A 17,453-nucleotide genomic window follows, 5' to 3' on the forward strand; every position below is an offset into this window, starting at 1 on the left:
ATTATCGTCTGCTACTGTTTCCCAAATTGCAGGCTTCCTTTGAATGTCTAGTGGTGTTTTGTTGTCTGCCCATTTTCAAAGCAAGGTAGAAATCTGCATAAGAGTCCCACATGTTCACGGGGAGCAGGGAGAGAGAACTTGTTGAATGGTGGGCTTCTCTGTAGGATGATTGGGTAGGCAGGGCACTAGCTGCTTCACTAGGGGATCTTCCAAAATCAGGGTCCGCACACAAGAGCTCCCAACCTTCTTGCCTCGGATGGTGGTGATGGGAGTGAGGGAGTGGATCTGACCCTCAGTGCTCTCAAAGCTGAACTACAAAGTGTGGCTGAGTGGTCGGGCGTGGTGGCTCATGCCTGTAATCCTATCACTTTGGGGGGCCAATGTGGGCGGATCACCTAAAGTCAGGAGTTCAAGACCAGACTGACCAATATGGCAAAACCCCATCTCTACTAAAAATACAAAAATTAACCATGCGCAGTGGTGGACGCCTGTAATCCTAGCTACTTGGGGGCTGAGGCAGGAGAATTTCTTGAGCCCTGGAGACAGAGGTTGCAGTGACCCGAGATCACGCCACTGCACTCCAGCCTGGGTGACAGAGAGAGACTCCGTCTCAAAAAAACAAACAACAACAACAACAAAAAATAAAATGTGTTTGAGTCTGTCATCATTCAATAGGTCTTTGCTTAAACTGTGCTCAGCCCTGTGCCTCTTGCTAGGTTTCCACGGAACTTGCATCTCACAGTTTAGAACATGTCTGATTCAATTCCTCCACATCCAAAGAAAGACAAAATAGAGTCTGCCCATCGAAATCTGAATGTCAGATGGCCAAGGAATATTTTTAACATAAACATATATCATGTAATTATTTATAATATGAAATTCAAATTTAATTGAATCTCCTGTATTTTCTCTGGATCCAGGGGATGAGAAGAGAAGGGTAGTTAGCTGGCTCATCAGTGTGGAAAGTGGCAGGGATCTGGGGGAGTCTGGAGATCTACCAACTTTCAACCAATCCCTTATTGGCCCAGCTCTTCACCCCAACCCGCATAGCACATGGTGCAGGCAAATCTTCTGTCCCTTCTGAAATTCTGCAAGGGAGCTTGGCTTCCTCTCATTGTCATGTCCCTCTGTAAACTTTCAGCATTCAGATTTGTCTGTGTTGTTATCATATTTTATTCCATCTAAGATGCAATCGATTATAGAATACATTATTCATTATCTAATAAATAATTTAGAAGGAAAAATGCTGCCAATTACAACTGTAAGATATCACCAATTGTAAGAGCCATTCTGATTTTAGAAACATTAAAATGTTAAAAAGATGAATGTTTTAGAACTGATGAAATACGCCAATTCCTCCATTGTCTCCCACTCTTGCCAAAATAAATTAGCATCTCTTATCTACTATTATTTCTTATTTTATCTCTGCTGTTCTATATTTTTTTCTCATTTTAGAGGAATCTCAGGGCATAGTAGAGTTGTATGCATGTGGTTATTCTTCTTTCTCTACTATTCTTTAATTGAATGGAAATTTTAGATCAATCTGTGGTTTGATATAAGGAGGGATGAGCTCTGGTGACATGTTTCCTTCTGTCCCTACCAGGCGTGTGGCAGCACTGTGGAGAGGACAGCATGCCCAGAGTGCCCGCCTGGGCCTGCCCCAGCCTCAGTCAGCCACTGCCAAGCCCCCGCCAGATAACACAGCTCTGGCCACAGCTGAGACAGCCTAGAGAATAATTTACTCCCACCCCTCTGTGCTGAGTCACTGTAACTATTTCAGGCAGAACAGAACCTATGAGGTGTGAGCAGATCATTTTAAAGGGCAGGATGTCAGGTGATGAGCCCCCATGCCAAGCCAAACAGCAGGGATGACAGGAGCAATTTATCTTGTTCTGTTCTTTATGTACATCTCCCAAAATCTCAGCTTTTGGAGTTCTCTTTTTATCCTTGCAACTCATCCCTTCCATCCTGCTTGGGGTTTCTCTTATTTTCTTTCCCTCAGTTGGACCTTTGTTTTCTCTCTTTCGTTCATTCAACTATGTGCCCTGGGACTGTTCTTGGCACTGGGGACACAGCAGTGACCAAAACAGGCAACAATCACCACTCACAGGGAGCTTGTATTGAGGAGTGACAGGGAGACAGAGAATAAAAGGGTAAATAAAGTATGTGATATGTTAGAAAGTGATCAATGCTATAGGAAAAAAGAGACTTCTAGGAGACTGGGCAGGTCAGGAGGAATGGGATTCCTATTTTAAACAGGGTGGTCTGGGAAATTCTCATCAAGTGGAGACCTTTGAGGAAAGGCCTGAAGGAGTGAGGGAGTGAGCCAGGTGATCGCCTGGGGAGTGAGGGGGCAGCATTCCAGGCAGAAGGAACAGCAAATATGACTGCCCTGGGGCAGGAACATGCAGGGAAAGTCAAGGAAGAGCCTGGGCAGCATGGGTGGGTGGGGCAGGCAAAGGGCACAGTGATAGGGATGGGTGAGGGTGGGGTGTCCAGATCAGGTAGAGCTGAGTCATTGTAATGTTTTCTAGGGTTTCTCCTTGAAGGGATGTGAGCAGTCCCATGCCTCCACCTCTACATCTCCCCCTCCTCCCAGATGAATGTGACCTAACCTGTATCTTCTCAGGACCTTATGCAGGCCATGTGCACTTCTTCTCACTTTCTAAAAATCCTCCTCATTTCTAAAGTTTCCTTTGAAAAACTGAGACTGATGTCATCACTTCCCATGCCTCAAGATCCTCCCTCTCAGGCCAAAACCAGTCCCTTTCTCAGGGAATGACTCCAGTTTTGAAACCTAAATTTATGTCTCTGTGATCAGCTCAAGGATTGAGAAACATAAAAACCTCGTACAGTGTTCTCACTGTTTAATTTTCAGCTCAGGGATTTAATCTGACAAATTACCTTTTATCTCATTTATGGTGACTGAGATTCAGCAACTTTCCCTTGAACTAAAGGGTAAGGTAAAATACTACTTTGGGGAGGAATGAGAAGTTAAATTAGTTCCCGGGGTGCAATTATTAACAGCAAATCTAATGTAATGGTCTAGCAAGTGCCAAGTATAACCCCAGCACTTGGAGAAGTTGATCAATAAATGTAGCGTATGTTATCTTCCAGCATTGCTGGTATAATAAAAAAAAAATTTTAGGGTTCTCTCAAGGTTGAAAGAGAGCTCAGAGAATCTTCTCTTAATCATATTCAACAACTAGAATCATAAAACAAAGCACCTAGCTATCATGCCTTGTTAAGAAGCAGTGTCAAAGGGTCTAATTTAATCATTTAGTGCTATTAAGTAGAAATTAGGTTTCCATGGAGGCACTGGCTTTCGACTTGACAGAATTCTGATCCTCATTTGCTCATCTTTTTCCTCTATAGAAAACAGAATGATAATCATAATACTCTTTTCTAGTTTCCAAAGCTGCACACCTGGGTGATGGCCTCTCAGGTCCAGGTGCTTCTTAGAGGGGATTTATTTTATCTGGCTGCGGAAACATGAGACAAAATGACATGAAACATGAGACAAAATGAAACGGATCTCAGATTTATTATTGGCATCGGTTAGGGGTCTGAAATTAGGAGTCTGAAGTTCCGGGTTATTCCGTTGGTTCACCTTACAGCAGGATCAAATGAATCATGTAGCTGAATGCACTTGGAAGAAGCAGCAGCATCACTGACTGTTTTATATTTTTGACCTACCCAACACATAGACACATTCCCATTCTACTCTGAGTGGGAAAAGAATGGATTTCCTTCCCTTTTGGTCGTTCTCTGCTATGGATCTTGTTTCCAAAGCCAGAGTTTATTGAAGCTGGAGGCAGAACAGACTCCCCTACGCCTCTACCCTGGCATCCCAGAGCTGAGCCTCAAGCTGCGCTCTCCTCTTAACTGCTATAACTTCCAGAGAATCCTGCTGCTGCTACAGAGAAGATGATTGTGTTAATTGCCAGTGTTCACCTCATCCTGCAGCACACAGGAATGCTGCCAAGTTAACAACGGACCACATGCGACTGTGGCCAACCAAATCTTACCGGATGGTTTGCCTTTTCCTAGTCCTCCCTATGTCTTGGAATGCAAGCGTTTGCTCTTAGGCTTACATGGCCATCAATTCAAACACTAATTGGATGACCCTGTGGAGATATTTTAGAAGCAAAAAGCAGGGAAGCTAGCTCAGGTTTGACCAGGAACACGTAAACCATTTAACGCTTCCCTTTGCAGTATTATATAGATTAAATTTTCATTTACTTAACAAATATTTAATAAGCACCTACTATGTGCCATTAGCACAATGTGACATTGTACTAGATACTAAAGAAAACCATAAGTATTTTAAAAATCTTCCTTGTCTGAGATAATTTGTAACAGCTACATATTATTAAAAATTCAATAGCCATTTTCAGAAGGAAGCTCTAAATACGTCAAGTCCAGCTTATGTTCATATAATTATAAAATATTGGGTCTAGAAGGAGATTCAGTCTCAAGATTCTTGTCCAACTTCTCATTCAACCCTTTTATATTACTTCAAGTGGTCAGTGTTTTTTTTTTGTTGTTGTTTGTTTGTTTTTTGCACACATCTATGAATAAGATGCTCCTGTAATAGCTACTGCACTTTTAGAAATCTAGAATTTCTTGAAAGAATCTCTTTTGCTTGAGCTAAACCTAAGTCCCTCTTACAGCATTCATTTCTCCTTTCTGGGCCAATATGGAACAATTTTGCTGTAGCTTATAATTTTACATAAGCTGCCTTTATATCTAAAGTCGGACTTTTAATCCATAGTGGTAGTCTTAACACTAAGCACCTCTTCTCTCCTTGATTCCTTTAATTCCTGCTCCATCTTTCTGGTCACTTCCTGATGTCTGCTTTTATAGCCATATTCATACTGTCTTGCCTGAGACCAGATAGATGACAAAGATGATAGTGGTAAACTGAGAACCAAACCCATGTCCCCTGACTGCCAGCTAAGTGTTCTTTCCATGGTAACACGTCATTGCTCAGCCTGCCTCTTGGTAATAGGTGCTAGCCACATAGAGTTGCTATCAACCTTAAATTTAGAAACTATGATTACGTATAGAGTTTATTTGAGCAAAAAGCTGAGAATAGCCACTCAGGAAACACAGACTCCAAAGGAATAGAGTCAGTGCTCCAAAGCAGATAAGTGAAGGTTTCATTTATATAGGCAGAAGCAGAGTTTATAAGGGTTAAAACATTCTCCATCAGTACATATATTATAATGATTTAATTGGTTACAGCTTGCTGTAACTCAAGGAAGATTGCTGTGACATTCTATAAGAGGCGGTTCATGATCACCAGGGGTCTTATCTTTGTCACTATTTGGTCTTTCCTAATTATTTACAAGAAAAAGCAAAAGTTGCAGCTAACTGCTATGTGACTCAGGCCACATAGCCACTTTCCTCTCAGGGCTCAAAAAAGTTTAAAGTTCCAACACCTTCAGGTTTGAATTATTTAATTTTACATTCCCCTAATAAATTGGACTAAATGGTGCTCCTCACTAATGACGGTTTATCTTTCTCTGAGAAGCATTTCATAAGGGATGCATTTGGAGCATCAAGGAGGAAGTTGACTCCTTAGATAAGCCCTACCAACCCCAGAGTTCTATAGACAGCAAGATGGCACAGCCAGGTCCCTCCTTCCTCTCTCACTGCCATGTACCAGAGGTTGGCAAACGTCAAAAAGAGCCCATAGCCTGTTCTTATAAATAAAGTTTTATTGGAACACAGCCATGCCCATTCATTTACATATTATCTATGCCTGCTTTTTAAATTTGAAATAGAGTCAAGTAGTTTCCATGGAAACCATATATTCTTCAGAGCAGAACATTTTTACTATCTAGCTGTTTATAGAAATAGTTTACTGACCACTGCCATACAGAGGTATGAATTCTAAGAGTGATTCTGATAACAATCCTCACATTTTTGTTAATATGCCATGAGATCTCTTTACTTAACTCTATCAAGATATTTCTGGGTAATGTTCATTTAATTGTACACTTTAAATCAATACATGGTGTGAAAAGGTGCCAAAAGTCCAGTTTAGGTACAAAGAATATATATGCTGTGACATAATTTACGTACATTATAGAGAAGCAGTAATCAATACTATCTTATTTATAGATACATATAAATTTAGTAAAAATACAAAAATATGCACAATAATGATAATCACCAACTTTAGAGCTCTGGTACCTATACATGGGAGGGGGCAGGGCAAGAAAGAGTGGGAAGAAAGACATAGCTTTAATTTGTAACAAAAAATAAAAGTTTTGAAGAAAATACAATGGAATGCTAATATTGGCTACATTTGGCCTTTGCATACTTGGGAGTCTTGTGTCATTTTCTATATTTTTTTATGTTTTATGTATATTTTTATATATATTTATGTATATTACATATATTGAAACTCAAAGTGAAGACAGGCAGGCTTGAGTAAGTCATTTAGAGTCTCTGCATTTTAGAGAAAACCCTTAAGTAGGAGGATTTCCAAAGTCTTTTGTGAAGTGTTTTGTTCCTCTATGGAAGAGGGTAACAGGGGGCAACAGGCATCACATTAATAGAGAGCAAGATTCCATTAAGACATTCTGGCTGGGTGTGGTGGCTCACATCTAAAATCCCAGCACTTTGGGAGGCCGAGGTGGGTGGATCATTTGAGATCAGGAGGTCGAGACCAGATTGGACAACACGGTGAAATCTCACCTCTACTAAAACTGCAAAAATTAGTCTGGTGTGGTGGTGCATGCCTGTAGCCCCAGCTACTTAGGAGGGTGAGGCAGGAGAATCACTTGAACCGGGGAGGCAGAGATTGCAGTAAGCCAAGATTGCACCACTGTACTCCAGCCTGGGCGACAGAGCGAGACTCTGTCTCAAAAAAAAAAAAAAAAAAAAAAAAAAAAAAGGCATTCTGTTTGTTTAGAAACTTAATGCTCTGTATTCTAAATCCAGGCACACCTTGGAAATACTGTGAGTTTGGTTCCAACCAATGCAGTAAAGCAAATATTCAATACTTGCATGTGACACAATTTTTTTGGCTTCCTATTAGATACAAAACTTATACTTACACTATACTATTGTCTAATAAGTGTGCAGTGGTATTATGTCTAAAATTTAAAAAAAAATACTTTATGACTAAAAAAATGCTAATGATCACCTGAGTATTCAGTGAGTAATAATGATTTTGCTGGTGGAGGGTCTTGCCTCGATGTTGATGGCTGCTGACTGATCAGGGCAGTGGTTGCTAAAAGGTGGGGTGGCTGTGGCAATTTAGAATAAGACAGTGAAGTCTGCCACATTGACTGACTCTTTCTTTCACAAAAGATTTCTCATGCAGTGCTATTTGATAACATTTTACCCACAGTAGAACTACTTTCAAAACTGGAGTCAATGCTCTCAAAACCTGCCACTGCTTTATCAACTAGGTTTATGTACCATTCTAAGTCCTTTGTTGTCATTTCAACAATGTTCATAGCATCTTCATGAGGAGTAAATTCTATCTCAAGAAACCACTTTCTTTGCTCATCCACAAGAAGCAACTTTTTATTCATTTGAGTTTAATCATGATATTGCAGCAATTCAGTCACATCTTCATGCTCCATTTCTAATTCCAGTTCTCTCGTTATCTGGAATACCCATCCCCTCCATTGAAGTCTTGAACTCCTCAAAGTCCCCGTAAAAGTTGGAATCAACATATTTTAAATTCCTGTTTATGTGGGTAGTTTGATCCACTCCCATGAATCATGAATGTTCTTAATGGCAACTAGAATGTTGAATACTTTCCAGGAGGTTTTCAATTTACTTTGTCTGGATTTATCAGAGGAATTACTATCTATGTAGCCTTATGAGATGTATTTATTAAATAATAACTTGTGAGTCAAAATTACTCTTTGATCCATGGGCTGCAAAATGGATCAAAGTGTAATTTTGTGTTAGCAGGCATAAAAACAACATTAATGTCCTTGTACATCTCCATCCGAGTTCTTGGGTGACCAGATATATATGGTCAATGAGCAGTAATATTGTGCAACAAATCTCTTTTTCTGAGAAGTCAGTCTTAGCAGTGGCTATAAAGTATTTAGCAAGCTATGTTGTAAACAGATGTGCTTTCATCCAGGTTTTGTTGTCCCATTTCTAGAACACAGGCAGAGTAGACTTTGGATTCTTAGGGTGGTAAATGAGTAATGACTTCAACTAAAAATAAGCAGCTGCATTAGCCCCTAACACGAGAATCATCCTGTCCTTTGAAGTTTCAAAGCCAGGCATTGACTTTTCCTCTCTTGCTATGAAAGTCCTAGATGGCGTCTTCTAATATAAGCCTGTTTTATCCGTAATGATAATCTGTTGTTTCAAGTAGCCACCTTCATTAATTATCTTCACTAGATCTTCTCTGAAAAACTTTCTATGGCTTCCAAGTTAGCACTTGCTGCTTCACCTTGCACTTTTACGTTGTGGAGACAGCTTCTTTCCTTAAATCTTGTGAACAAACCTCTGCTAACTTCCAACTTTTCTTGTGCAGCTTCCTCACCTCTCGCAGCCTTCATATAATTGAAATTGAAGAGAGTTAGGGCCTTGCTGTGGATTAGGTTTTGGCATAAGGGAATGTTGTGGCCGGTTTGATCTTCTATTCAGACCACTCAAACTTTCTCCATATCAGCAATGTGTGCTTTGCTTTTTTATCATTTGTGTGCTCACTGGAGTAGCAGTTTTAATTTCCTTGAAGAACTTTTCCTTTTATTCACAACTTGGCTGTTTGGTGCAAGAGGTTTAACTTTATGCCTGTCTCAGCTTTTGACATGCTGCCTTCCTCACTAAGTTTAATCATTTCTAGCTTTTGATTTAAAATGAGAGATGTGAGACTCTGTCTTTCACTTGAACACTTAGCAGTCATTGTAGGGTTATTAATTGGCTTAATTTCACTATTGTTCATTGTGTCTCAGAGAATAGGGAAACCCAAGGAGATGGAGAGAGACAGGAGAATGGGTAGTTGGTAGCACAGTCAGAACACACATAATGTTTATTGATTAAATTTGCCATCTTATATGGACATGGTTCATCGTGTCCAAAAACAATTGTAACGGTAACATCAAAGAACACTGATCACAGATCACCATAATAGATGTAATAAGAAAAAGTTTGAAATAATGTGATAATTACCAAAACGACAATTACACAGAGACACGAAATAAGCACATGCTGTTTGAAAAATAGTGCCAATAGACTTGCTCAATACAAGGTTACCAAATGTAAAAAGTGCATTATTTGCAAAGGTCAGTAAAGTGACATGCAATAAAATGAGGCATACCTGTACACATTCAATTACATACTCCTTTACACAATTCATTATGACATTTGAAACTCCACTACTGTTTCTCAACCCAGCTACAGGTATTACTGCACACAGTTTTTGATCATATCCTTTTGTCTCATTTTATACGTCTATAAAACAATGAACACATCTTTTCTGCATAGTAAGCTAATATTTTATGAATTATTCTAGGGCCTTCATTTTTCTTGGAGATAATTCTAATTCAGTCTGCCTCTTTCCATAAAATGATTCAATAGCATTTCATAGAAATCAAGAAAAAAATATTTCTTCATAGTGCAGCACCAGGACATTTTTCTATCAGTCTTAAAAGTTTTCAGGCATGAAAACCCTAAAGCACATTGCTATTCCATCACCTAACCCCTGGCATTGCGTTGGTTACATAGCTGGAGGCAGTCAAAGTTTAATGTACATAATTACAATACACCTTTTTCTATATTGCAAGATTTCCTTGTTATAAAAAGATACTAAAGACTCATCTTAATCATTTTTCTATTCCCCAAGAGAGTTTAAAATTTTAATAGCTTCTAAGCAAGTGGATCTGAGAAAGGTTGTTTCAAAATGATTACACCAGTACTTCTTCACTGTGAGAGGTGTGACTTTTTTGGATCTAAATTGAGGTGGAAGTATGATTGAAGAGAAGTTAGAAAATTCACAGTTAAACCAAATAGAAAGGCCTAAAGCAATTCTCTGTTCTTTGTAAAATGAAGCTCCAAGGGTATTAATTTAAACAACAAAATATCTCCCCCAAATTAATAGAGAATAAAGCTGGATCTAGCCCAGTGGTGGTTGCCTAGCAACAAAGCTATGTGTTAGGAAAAGGATGGGAGTACTTCAGACATTGGGTATCACTTCAGGCATTGAGTTTCCTTGAAAAATGTGAAGAAACATTTCTGCTCTTTTGAAATTGTCTGTTTAAAGATGCCTATGATCCATACCACATGCTAGGACACTCTTCCTCTTTTTAAGTCAGATTCACATTAAAATTCAGCTCAGTTGCCACCTCTTCCATGAAGCTTTCTCTGGCTATCCCCAAGGACCCTCAGACTCTGAACCATGTCTGCTTCCTCTGCGCTCCCCTCACCTTCTGCATTTCACTACCTTTGCTCTTCTTTAAATGTTTGGTAGAATTCAGCAGTGAAGCCACTGGGTCCTGGGCTTTTTTCTTCACTGGGAGACCTTTTTATTGTGGCTTCAATCTCATTACCTGTTATTGGTCTGGTCAGGTTTTGGATTTATTCGTGGTTCAACCTTGGTAGGCTGTATGTGTCTACGAATTTGTCCACTTCTTGTTGACACTTATCATGGTGTCCATCACTTATCATGAAATCATTAGCTTGTTCATCTCTCTGTTAATGTGCCCAACCAGATTATAGTTAGGGACTGTCCCTTGCTTTTCTTTGTATCTCACATGCATAATCTCATGCTTTGTAAAGGCCCTAGTACAGTTTGTTGAGTGGATGGGTGGATGGATGATGAAGAAGTAAATGAACTAATGAATAAATTAGAAAATCAGACTTCAGTAAGAATATGATCTATAATCATGGCTGTATTGAGGACTCTAATATGTGTAAATGTGATGGAATAACTCCAATACGTACCGCTGTGAGGGATTTTTGTGATAAGCCTGTCTCAAGTCATGTTCAGAAAAGTTTATTTGAATTAAGTTGCCTTTTCCCTATTTTCTGTTCTCTGCCCTACAGGCTGCCTGAGCAATTGTGGCTGATTCGTGAAGTGAGTTCCCATTATCATCCAATTGGCCCTGATCTCGCATCCCAAGGTAGGCATGCCTGCCTGCTTCTCCCTGCTTATTGGACTTTGCCTGTGGCTTATTGCTCTGTTTATTATAACTCAACTGCTGCCTCTTCCCTTTCATTTTGATGTGAACTATTCTTCATCTCAGGTTGGCACAAGGAAGTTTTCTTGGTGGTACTCTTGAATCCCTGTAGCTGTTAGCATCTTTATTTATGACTGTAATAACCTTAGCACTCCCCTGGATAATCCTCAAAAAGGACATTATACATGGGGCTGTTTCCTGAGGTAGAGAGCTATAAAGGGAGCTGATTTATTATATCCAAGTCTTCATATCCAAGTTTTTGAAGGCATTTTGCCTTAATAAGGGTTCTGGCAGGAAGCAGATGGCACACAGCTGTGTAGTTTCAAGAGCACTTTAGAAAGAGATTCTTTACCATGGCATGGTCAGAATGTGGGAACGCCAAAAGAGTTTGGGTATCACCTTGGGGCTAGAAATAGGCTGGGCCTGAGTAGGGAAGGGAAAGGAATAGTTACTAAAACCTAAAGAAAAATAAATGGAGAGAAAGAATGATAGCTGTTAGGAGGAATGCCAGGGTGGAAGGAGCATGCGCTTTGTTAAAACCCATGGAGACTCTGGGGAATGCATGGCCTAAATATGCTCGTCTCCACCCCTCTGGTCTCCTGCGAAATGTGCTCCAATGGCCAACCACACTGGAAGTGGTCCCACTGGGCAGCCTCTTGGGGAACAGAGAAGGGTGAAAAGCAGTGGAAATAGGATCTGGAAGGAGAAGTAGAAGATACACTGTATAGCCCCCAGAAGAAATGCAAAGATAATGGTGCCTGTGCATGGGAGGCATGCCTCCAATGACTTCACTCCAAAATAATTTTGGGGAAAGTATGTTGATATTTCCTTATGCATTTTTAATTGCTCCTGAAATTTTTTGTTATCTTGTTCCTAACTGGCACTTGATCTTTACTAATTTGTCCTCTTAAAGACTATAACCCTTTACAAAAACAAATAAACACAAACACCCTTTAGCTTCCTGTTACCTCAAGGATAATGTATGACTTGATTGTGTTGAGCTTTTTGCCTTAGCTGGTTTGCTAACAAATCAAGGTTCTCTGTGCATGCCAGGTTACAAATATGGATCCAATGGCTTTTCTATCAGTAGAGCTAAGAAATTTAAAACCAGAATAAGCAAAAAACTTTAAGGCTCTAGAGATTTGCTTCATAACTTGCTTTAATTAAAGTCAATTCCTATATTAAAAAGAGACATATTTCTGATTTAATATTTTTCCCTATTTTTCTCTTAAGGAGGGCATCTATAATATTTTTTTAATAATTGAAAGTATTAGATGGGTTTCAAATCATTTGCTCTATCATCATTTCTTTGAAATCAGTCTTTCCTGTTCATACCTAGTTTATAATGTGAGCCTGCTGATTTGTAAAAGAAATTAACGATCATGAGGTTATTTTGAAATTCAAGGAGTTAAATTGATGTAAAGGAGTTAGAGTGCTGCCTCAATGGAGCAAGTACTCAATATGTGGTCCCTGTTTTTTTGGTGGACCTTCTTGTATCATGTTCGTGTAAGAACATGGAGATCAGAAGACTATTCTTATAGCAGTATTCAAAAAGATTAGACCAACTGGTAGGATGATTTCTTAGGGGACAGATACGAGGTTTTACTCCAGAAGATTCAGTCTTTGGGAGTCTTTTCCTTGGGAGCTAAATGATGGATATTGGAATACTACAAAGCAGAATAACAAATATTTGCTTTTCCTTTCTTCTTTTGTGATTGTCCTGAGCCGGAAGAAGTAACAAATTATATGGTCATTTTGGTATTCTCTGGCCATTCTTTTGGGTATCTTGCCTGATTCCGTGATGCCTTATACATTTTAAAATGTGATTGAAGTCTCCATACTGTTATATTCCTGAGTCCAAGAAACATAAAATGAAACATTGAGTGGAAGCCTGTATTAGCTAGGATTCAGTTCAGCCATATATTTTTTAAAAAACATCAAATAACAATGGGTTAAATAAGACAAAAAATTGTATTTTCTCTCACATTCAAGATGTCTAGTTGTGGGCATTCCAGATATGGTATGGTAGCTCCATAGTTATCAAGGACCCAGGAGTATTCTCTGTTTCTGCTCCTCTATCCTTAGTATGACACTCATCGTAGAGGCCACCTTATGGTCATGAGATGCCTATTGTAGCTTCAGCCATCACGTTCAATTGAAAGGAGTAAGGGGCAAACAGTGTGGTTTCACACTGAGTGAGCCCCCTTTAAAGTGCTTTTTAAGAAGCCCCACACTTCTGCAACTTTTGCCTACTATCCCCAGGGAAGACAGGAAATACAGGTTTCATCTAGAGTTTGTCAAAAAGCCATTCACAATGTGGAGGTGCATCCACACCATCTTCGTAAGCTGACCATGTTTGAGCTATATTTGCAGTTGTTTTACATAGTCGTGGGCAAACTGCACTACATGAGCTAAGGAATCAGACCAATCTGTGTTTGAATCCTGGTTCTCTCTGACCTTTACTATCTGGATGTCCTTGAGCAAGTCAGGTTAACTTCTCTGAGACAATTTGATCAGGTCAAATGAAGATAGTAAGAGAGCCTACTTAGAGCAGTGGTAAGAACTGAAAGAGCATATATATACACAAGTTGTAACCCAATTAATAATTTTCAAAATGTGTACTTGTAATTTTATTTCTTTTAATTATGGTCAAAAATCGTGCCAGCCTCAACAAATGATATTTGAAAGCTGACAATACAGCAAGCTTTCAAAGTATCTACAATTAATAAATCAGAAACTCAAAGAGGCTAAGTAACTTGACTAAGCTTATGTAGAACCAAAATACACTCCCCTCCCTCAATAAACAACAAAAATAAAGCCCAGTCCTTTCTGACTTGAATAATTGCCCTTTTTCTTTCCAAAGTACATTGTCTCTTTCAAACTCAGGTTGCAATTGGCTACATAATATATACAGGTTTATGTAATGACAAACTGGGTTCTAATCGCATTTTACCTCACTGATTGAATTCACTCAGCAACTATGGAGAACTTCCAGAGATGGGGAAGTAGGGCTTCAAGCCAAGACTGTATGCTGGCTATGTCCTGGAAAAAGAAGCAGACCCTGCTATAGCAAAAAAAAAAAAAAAAAAAAAAAAGTTTTTCTGCTCAAGGCACAAAGCCTCCTTGGGTCCTGATAATATACATACCCTTTGACTTAACTAACCTGGTTGGGTGGCCAAATCCTATTATTTTCTGTATTCTGATGTCAATTCAATTTGAAAAATGTAAATGAGGCTTGCTCATCAAAACAAGTTTAGGAAAAATTTGAAAATAAATAAATGGGAAATCTGCTGTGCTAGTCATAAGTAGAGTCAGACTAACATTTTGCATTTTTAAGGAAATATTCAATGACTATAAGAGTTGCATAGATGGTAAAGGGTGCTATGATAGAAAAGTCTGGGATTCTGTTAGTGCAATAAAAGGTGTGACAAAATTGACAAGTGGGAGTTGAGCAAGAAAAGCAATTTCCAAGCTGGGACCTGAAGAATAAATATGAATTTATCAAAGAAATAGTGGGTGGAAGAATATTCCTAGCAGAAGGGATAGTGTATGTCTCTGACTCTTGAGTTTTGACTTCTGGACACTTATTCCCTGATTACTTTTACCCTTACTTCTGACTCTTGCCTTGACTCTGCAAAGGCTGGCTTTTAGCCTTCTGGTAGCCCACCATCAAGCACTGAGGCCACCACCTTAAACGCCTTTCCATTGGAATTATGTCCATTGGAAGCCACTGTTAACAAACCAATCTACAGGACTGTCCTAAAACAGAAATGGCAGCTAGGCTTCATTTCCTGTGCCAATGTTAATAGCTTTTTTGTGGCAGCCTGGACAAATCAAAAGGATACTGAGGACCAATAGAAAGTGTCTCACAATTAATTAGTGAGGTTTCCCTAGTTTAGAAACAGAGAGTTCTGACACACAGGCATTGGCATTCTTGGGTCCAACACTCTCTTCCCTGCCTTTCTATTATGCTTGAATGAAATTAGGAAAAATGTCAAAGAAGAAGCAGGGTGCAGGCCAGAAAGCACTGATGCTAATAATGCCTGGCATCTCTTGCCTGTACATATCCAACTTCCACATTAAAAATTTGGCTCCTGCTAATAAAAAGTTGTCTGTAAGTTCCCTGGGCCATCTCAATGGTCGCTGCATTTACAAGCCCTTTCAGACACCCAGCTGCTGCTCCTAATTTACTTTCTGACAATAAAACACCTGCCTCTTATGGGAATGGCTGGGGGAAGTTGAGAATACTGTCAGTAGTCACAGACTTGAGGTTGCTATCAGTCTGAATAGACTGGATGCTAGGATACCTTCACCAAAACAAGCTGAAACCAGCCCAATAGTCCCACAGACAGTCGTTCTGGGATAAACATAGAAATTGACCCTTCTGGTCTTAAAACTTGAAATTTCATTTGTTTTATTTGAGTTCCTTCCTCAGGAAATAACTTTCAGGCCTCTTAAAAAGGTATCAAAGAACTGAAACTCACAAGATCACCCCATCTAGACAATGAGATGTGGGAACACTCATTCATCATGATTGTTTCCTTGCCCCATCCCTAGTTCCTGTTTTCTTACACATTGTTACATTTCTTCCCTACTATAGAAACCCCTAGTTTTAGTCAATCAGAGAGATGGATTTGAGACTGAGCTCCTGTCTACCCAGCTGCAGGACACGGTTAAAGCCTTCTTCCTTGGCAGGACGAGTCGTCTCAGTCATTGGCTTTCTGTGCAGCAAGCAGCAGGACCTAGACTGAACCCCTGGTGTTTTGGTTACAAAGCTACAGGCAACAGTCTCCTGTTGTGGAAAAAAATGTATTCAAAATATTTCTCTGCTTAAACATTTTTATTGTTGCCTGCTCACTGACCATTCTAGGTCCTCCATCTTGGACTCTCCATTCCAGCAGTAAAATCAACTGAAATGTGCTTTCTGCCTCATTATTTGACCGTCTGTACCTTTCTGCATTCAGTCGTCTTTACCTAGACCCTTTTAAACTCCCCTTTGCCCATGTCGTAATTCCTGTGCAGACTCCAGACCTAACGTGAGCATGCTCATCTCTGCAACCTCTGTCTGCCCATCCCATTCCGTTTACCTTTCTCTCATCAGTGCCATCTCTACACTTTTTATAGATTTATAATGTACTTTTATTATTGCCCATATTGCTATGTTGGTTGTCAATACGTCGTACTCCCTAGAAGACAGTGAGTTTTTTGAGAGTTTAGAATTTTCTTCTATAGCATATGATTTATTTGACCACCTTCATCTTTTAACAGGCATTTAAGTCAGGTCTTTATCACCTCAGATATTGAAGTTAACTGAATAACTGAGAAGAAGAAACACTAAATATTCTGTTTTTGTACACTTTTGACTGGGCCCTATGTATGTCTGTAGGAGTGAGGAGATTTTGGGTTAATCAAAGATAGAGATGCCTATTCCATATGTTTATCATTGAATTTTCTCATTTCATAGATTATAGTCAGGAAAAGAAAGGCCAGGATTAAAAAGTAAACATTTTGAGTTACCTTCCTGTGATTTGGAGGAACATGAGGACATTTATTTTTCCTTTGAATTTTTACCAAGAGTTTTCATTTTTATTTATCACAACAGGGTTCCAGACAACATCATGCATACTCATGTTAATTGAATGATTCTGATTGCTTATGAGTTAATATTGTCTTATTTCATCTTTCTAGCTCATTAACTAATAACCAACATCTAAGTAATTAAGGTATTTAGAAAATGTCATTAAGTGCCATTGAATTTTCTCATCCCCAAGTTTCTTGAACAGTTGGGAAGAAAACACTTAACCCCGGCCTTTTGTTACCTTCCTGTCCCCCTGGATTTTTCCCAATGCACTGGGCTAGTTTTCTCACTGTGGACTCTTGAGGCTGTTTCTCCTGTTAACTTTTGTGCTGTTTGGAAACATGTTGTCAGAGTCAAAAGAGAGGAAGGAAGAAGATCGTGGGATCTCACTTGTCTAAACACACATATTTGTTTGCTTGTCTTATCAACATTTGATAAAGACAAATATAAGTATATCCCAAGTGCCCCAGATGCCATCAGCCTCTGCTAGAGAATAAGGTTAAAATGTATTTTTTAAATATCAAAATTAAGACATGAGTCCCCAACACATTTGGCTGCAAAAAGTCCTGTCTTGAGATTTTATTCCTTAAGTCTCTCTGGTCATCCCCAGCAAATGCTTACATATTCTACAAATTCATCCCACTGGTCCTCCTGCCCACTGTCAGGCTATGGATTCCTGTCTCTTCTGCTATTGGTTGCATCATACCATC

General features: G+C 39.3%; 1 long non-coding RNA gene across 1 annotated transcript in view; it reads left to right on the forward strand.

Moving 5' to 3' along the window:
- The window catches only part of LOC110742539, a 34,515-nt gene extending 18,430 nt beyond the window's left edge, over positions 1-16,085 (forward strand). The window contains exon 2 of the long non-coding RNA XR_002520324.2: positions 11,032-16,085. This is a non-coding gene — a long non-coding RNA (uncharacterized LOC110742539). The remainder of the gene's footprint in view (positions 1-11,031) is intronic.
- The last annotated feature ends 1,368 nt before the right edge of the window (positions 16,086-17,453 follow it).

The sequence above is a fragment of the Papio anubis genome, chromosome 2 (genome assembly GCF_008728515.1).
Source record: "Papio anubis isolate 15944 chromosome 2, Panubis1.0, whole genome shotgun sequence".
Taxonomy (NCBI): Eukaryota; Metazoa; Chordata; class Mammalia; order Primates; family Cercopithecidae; genus Papio; species Papio anubis.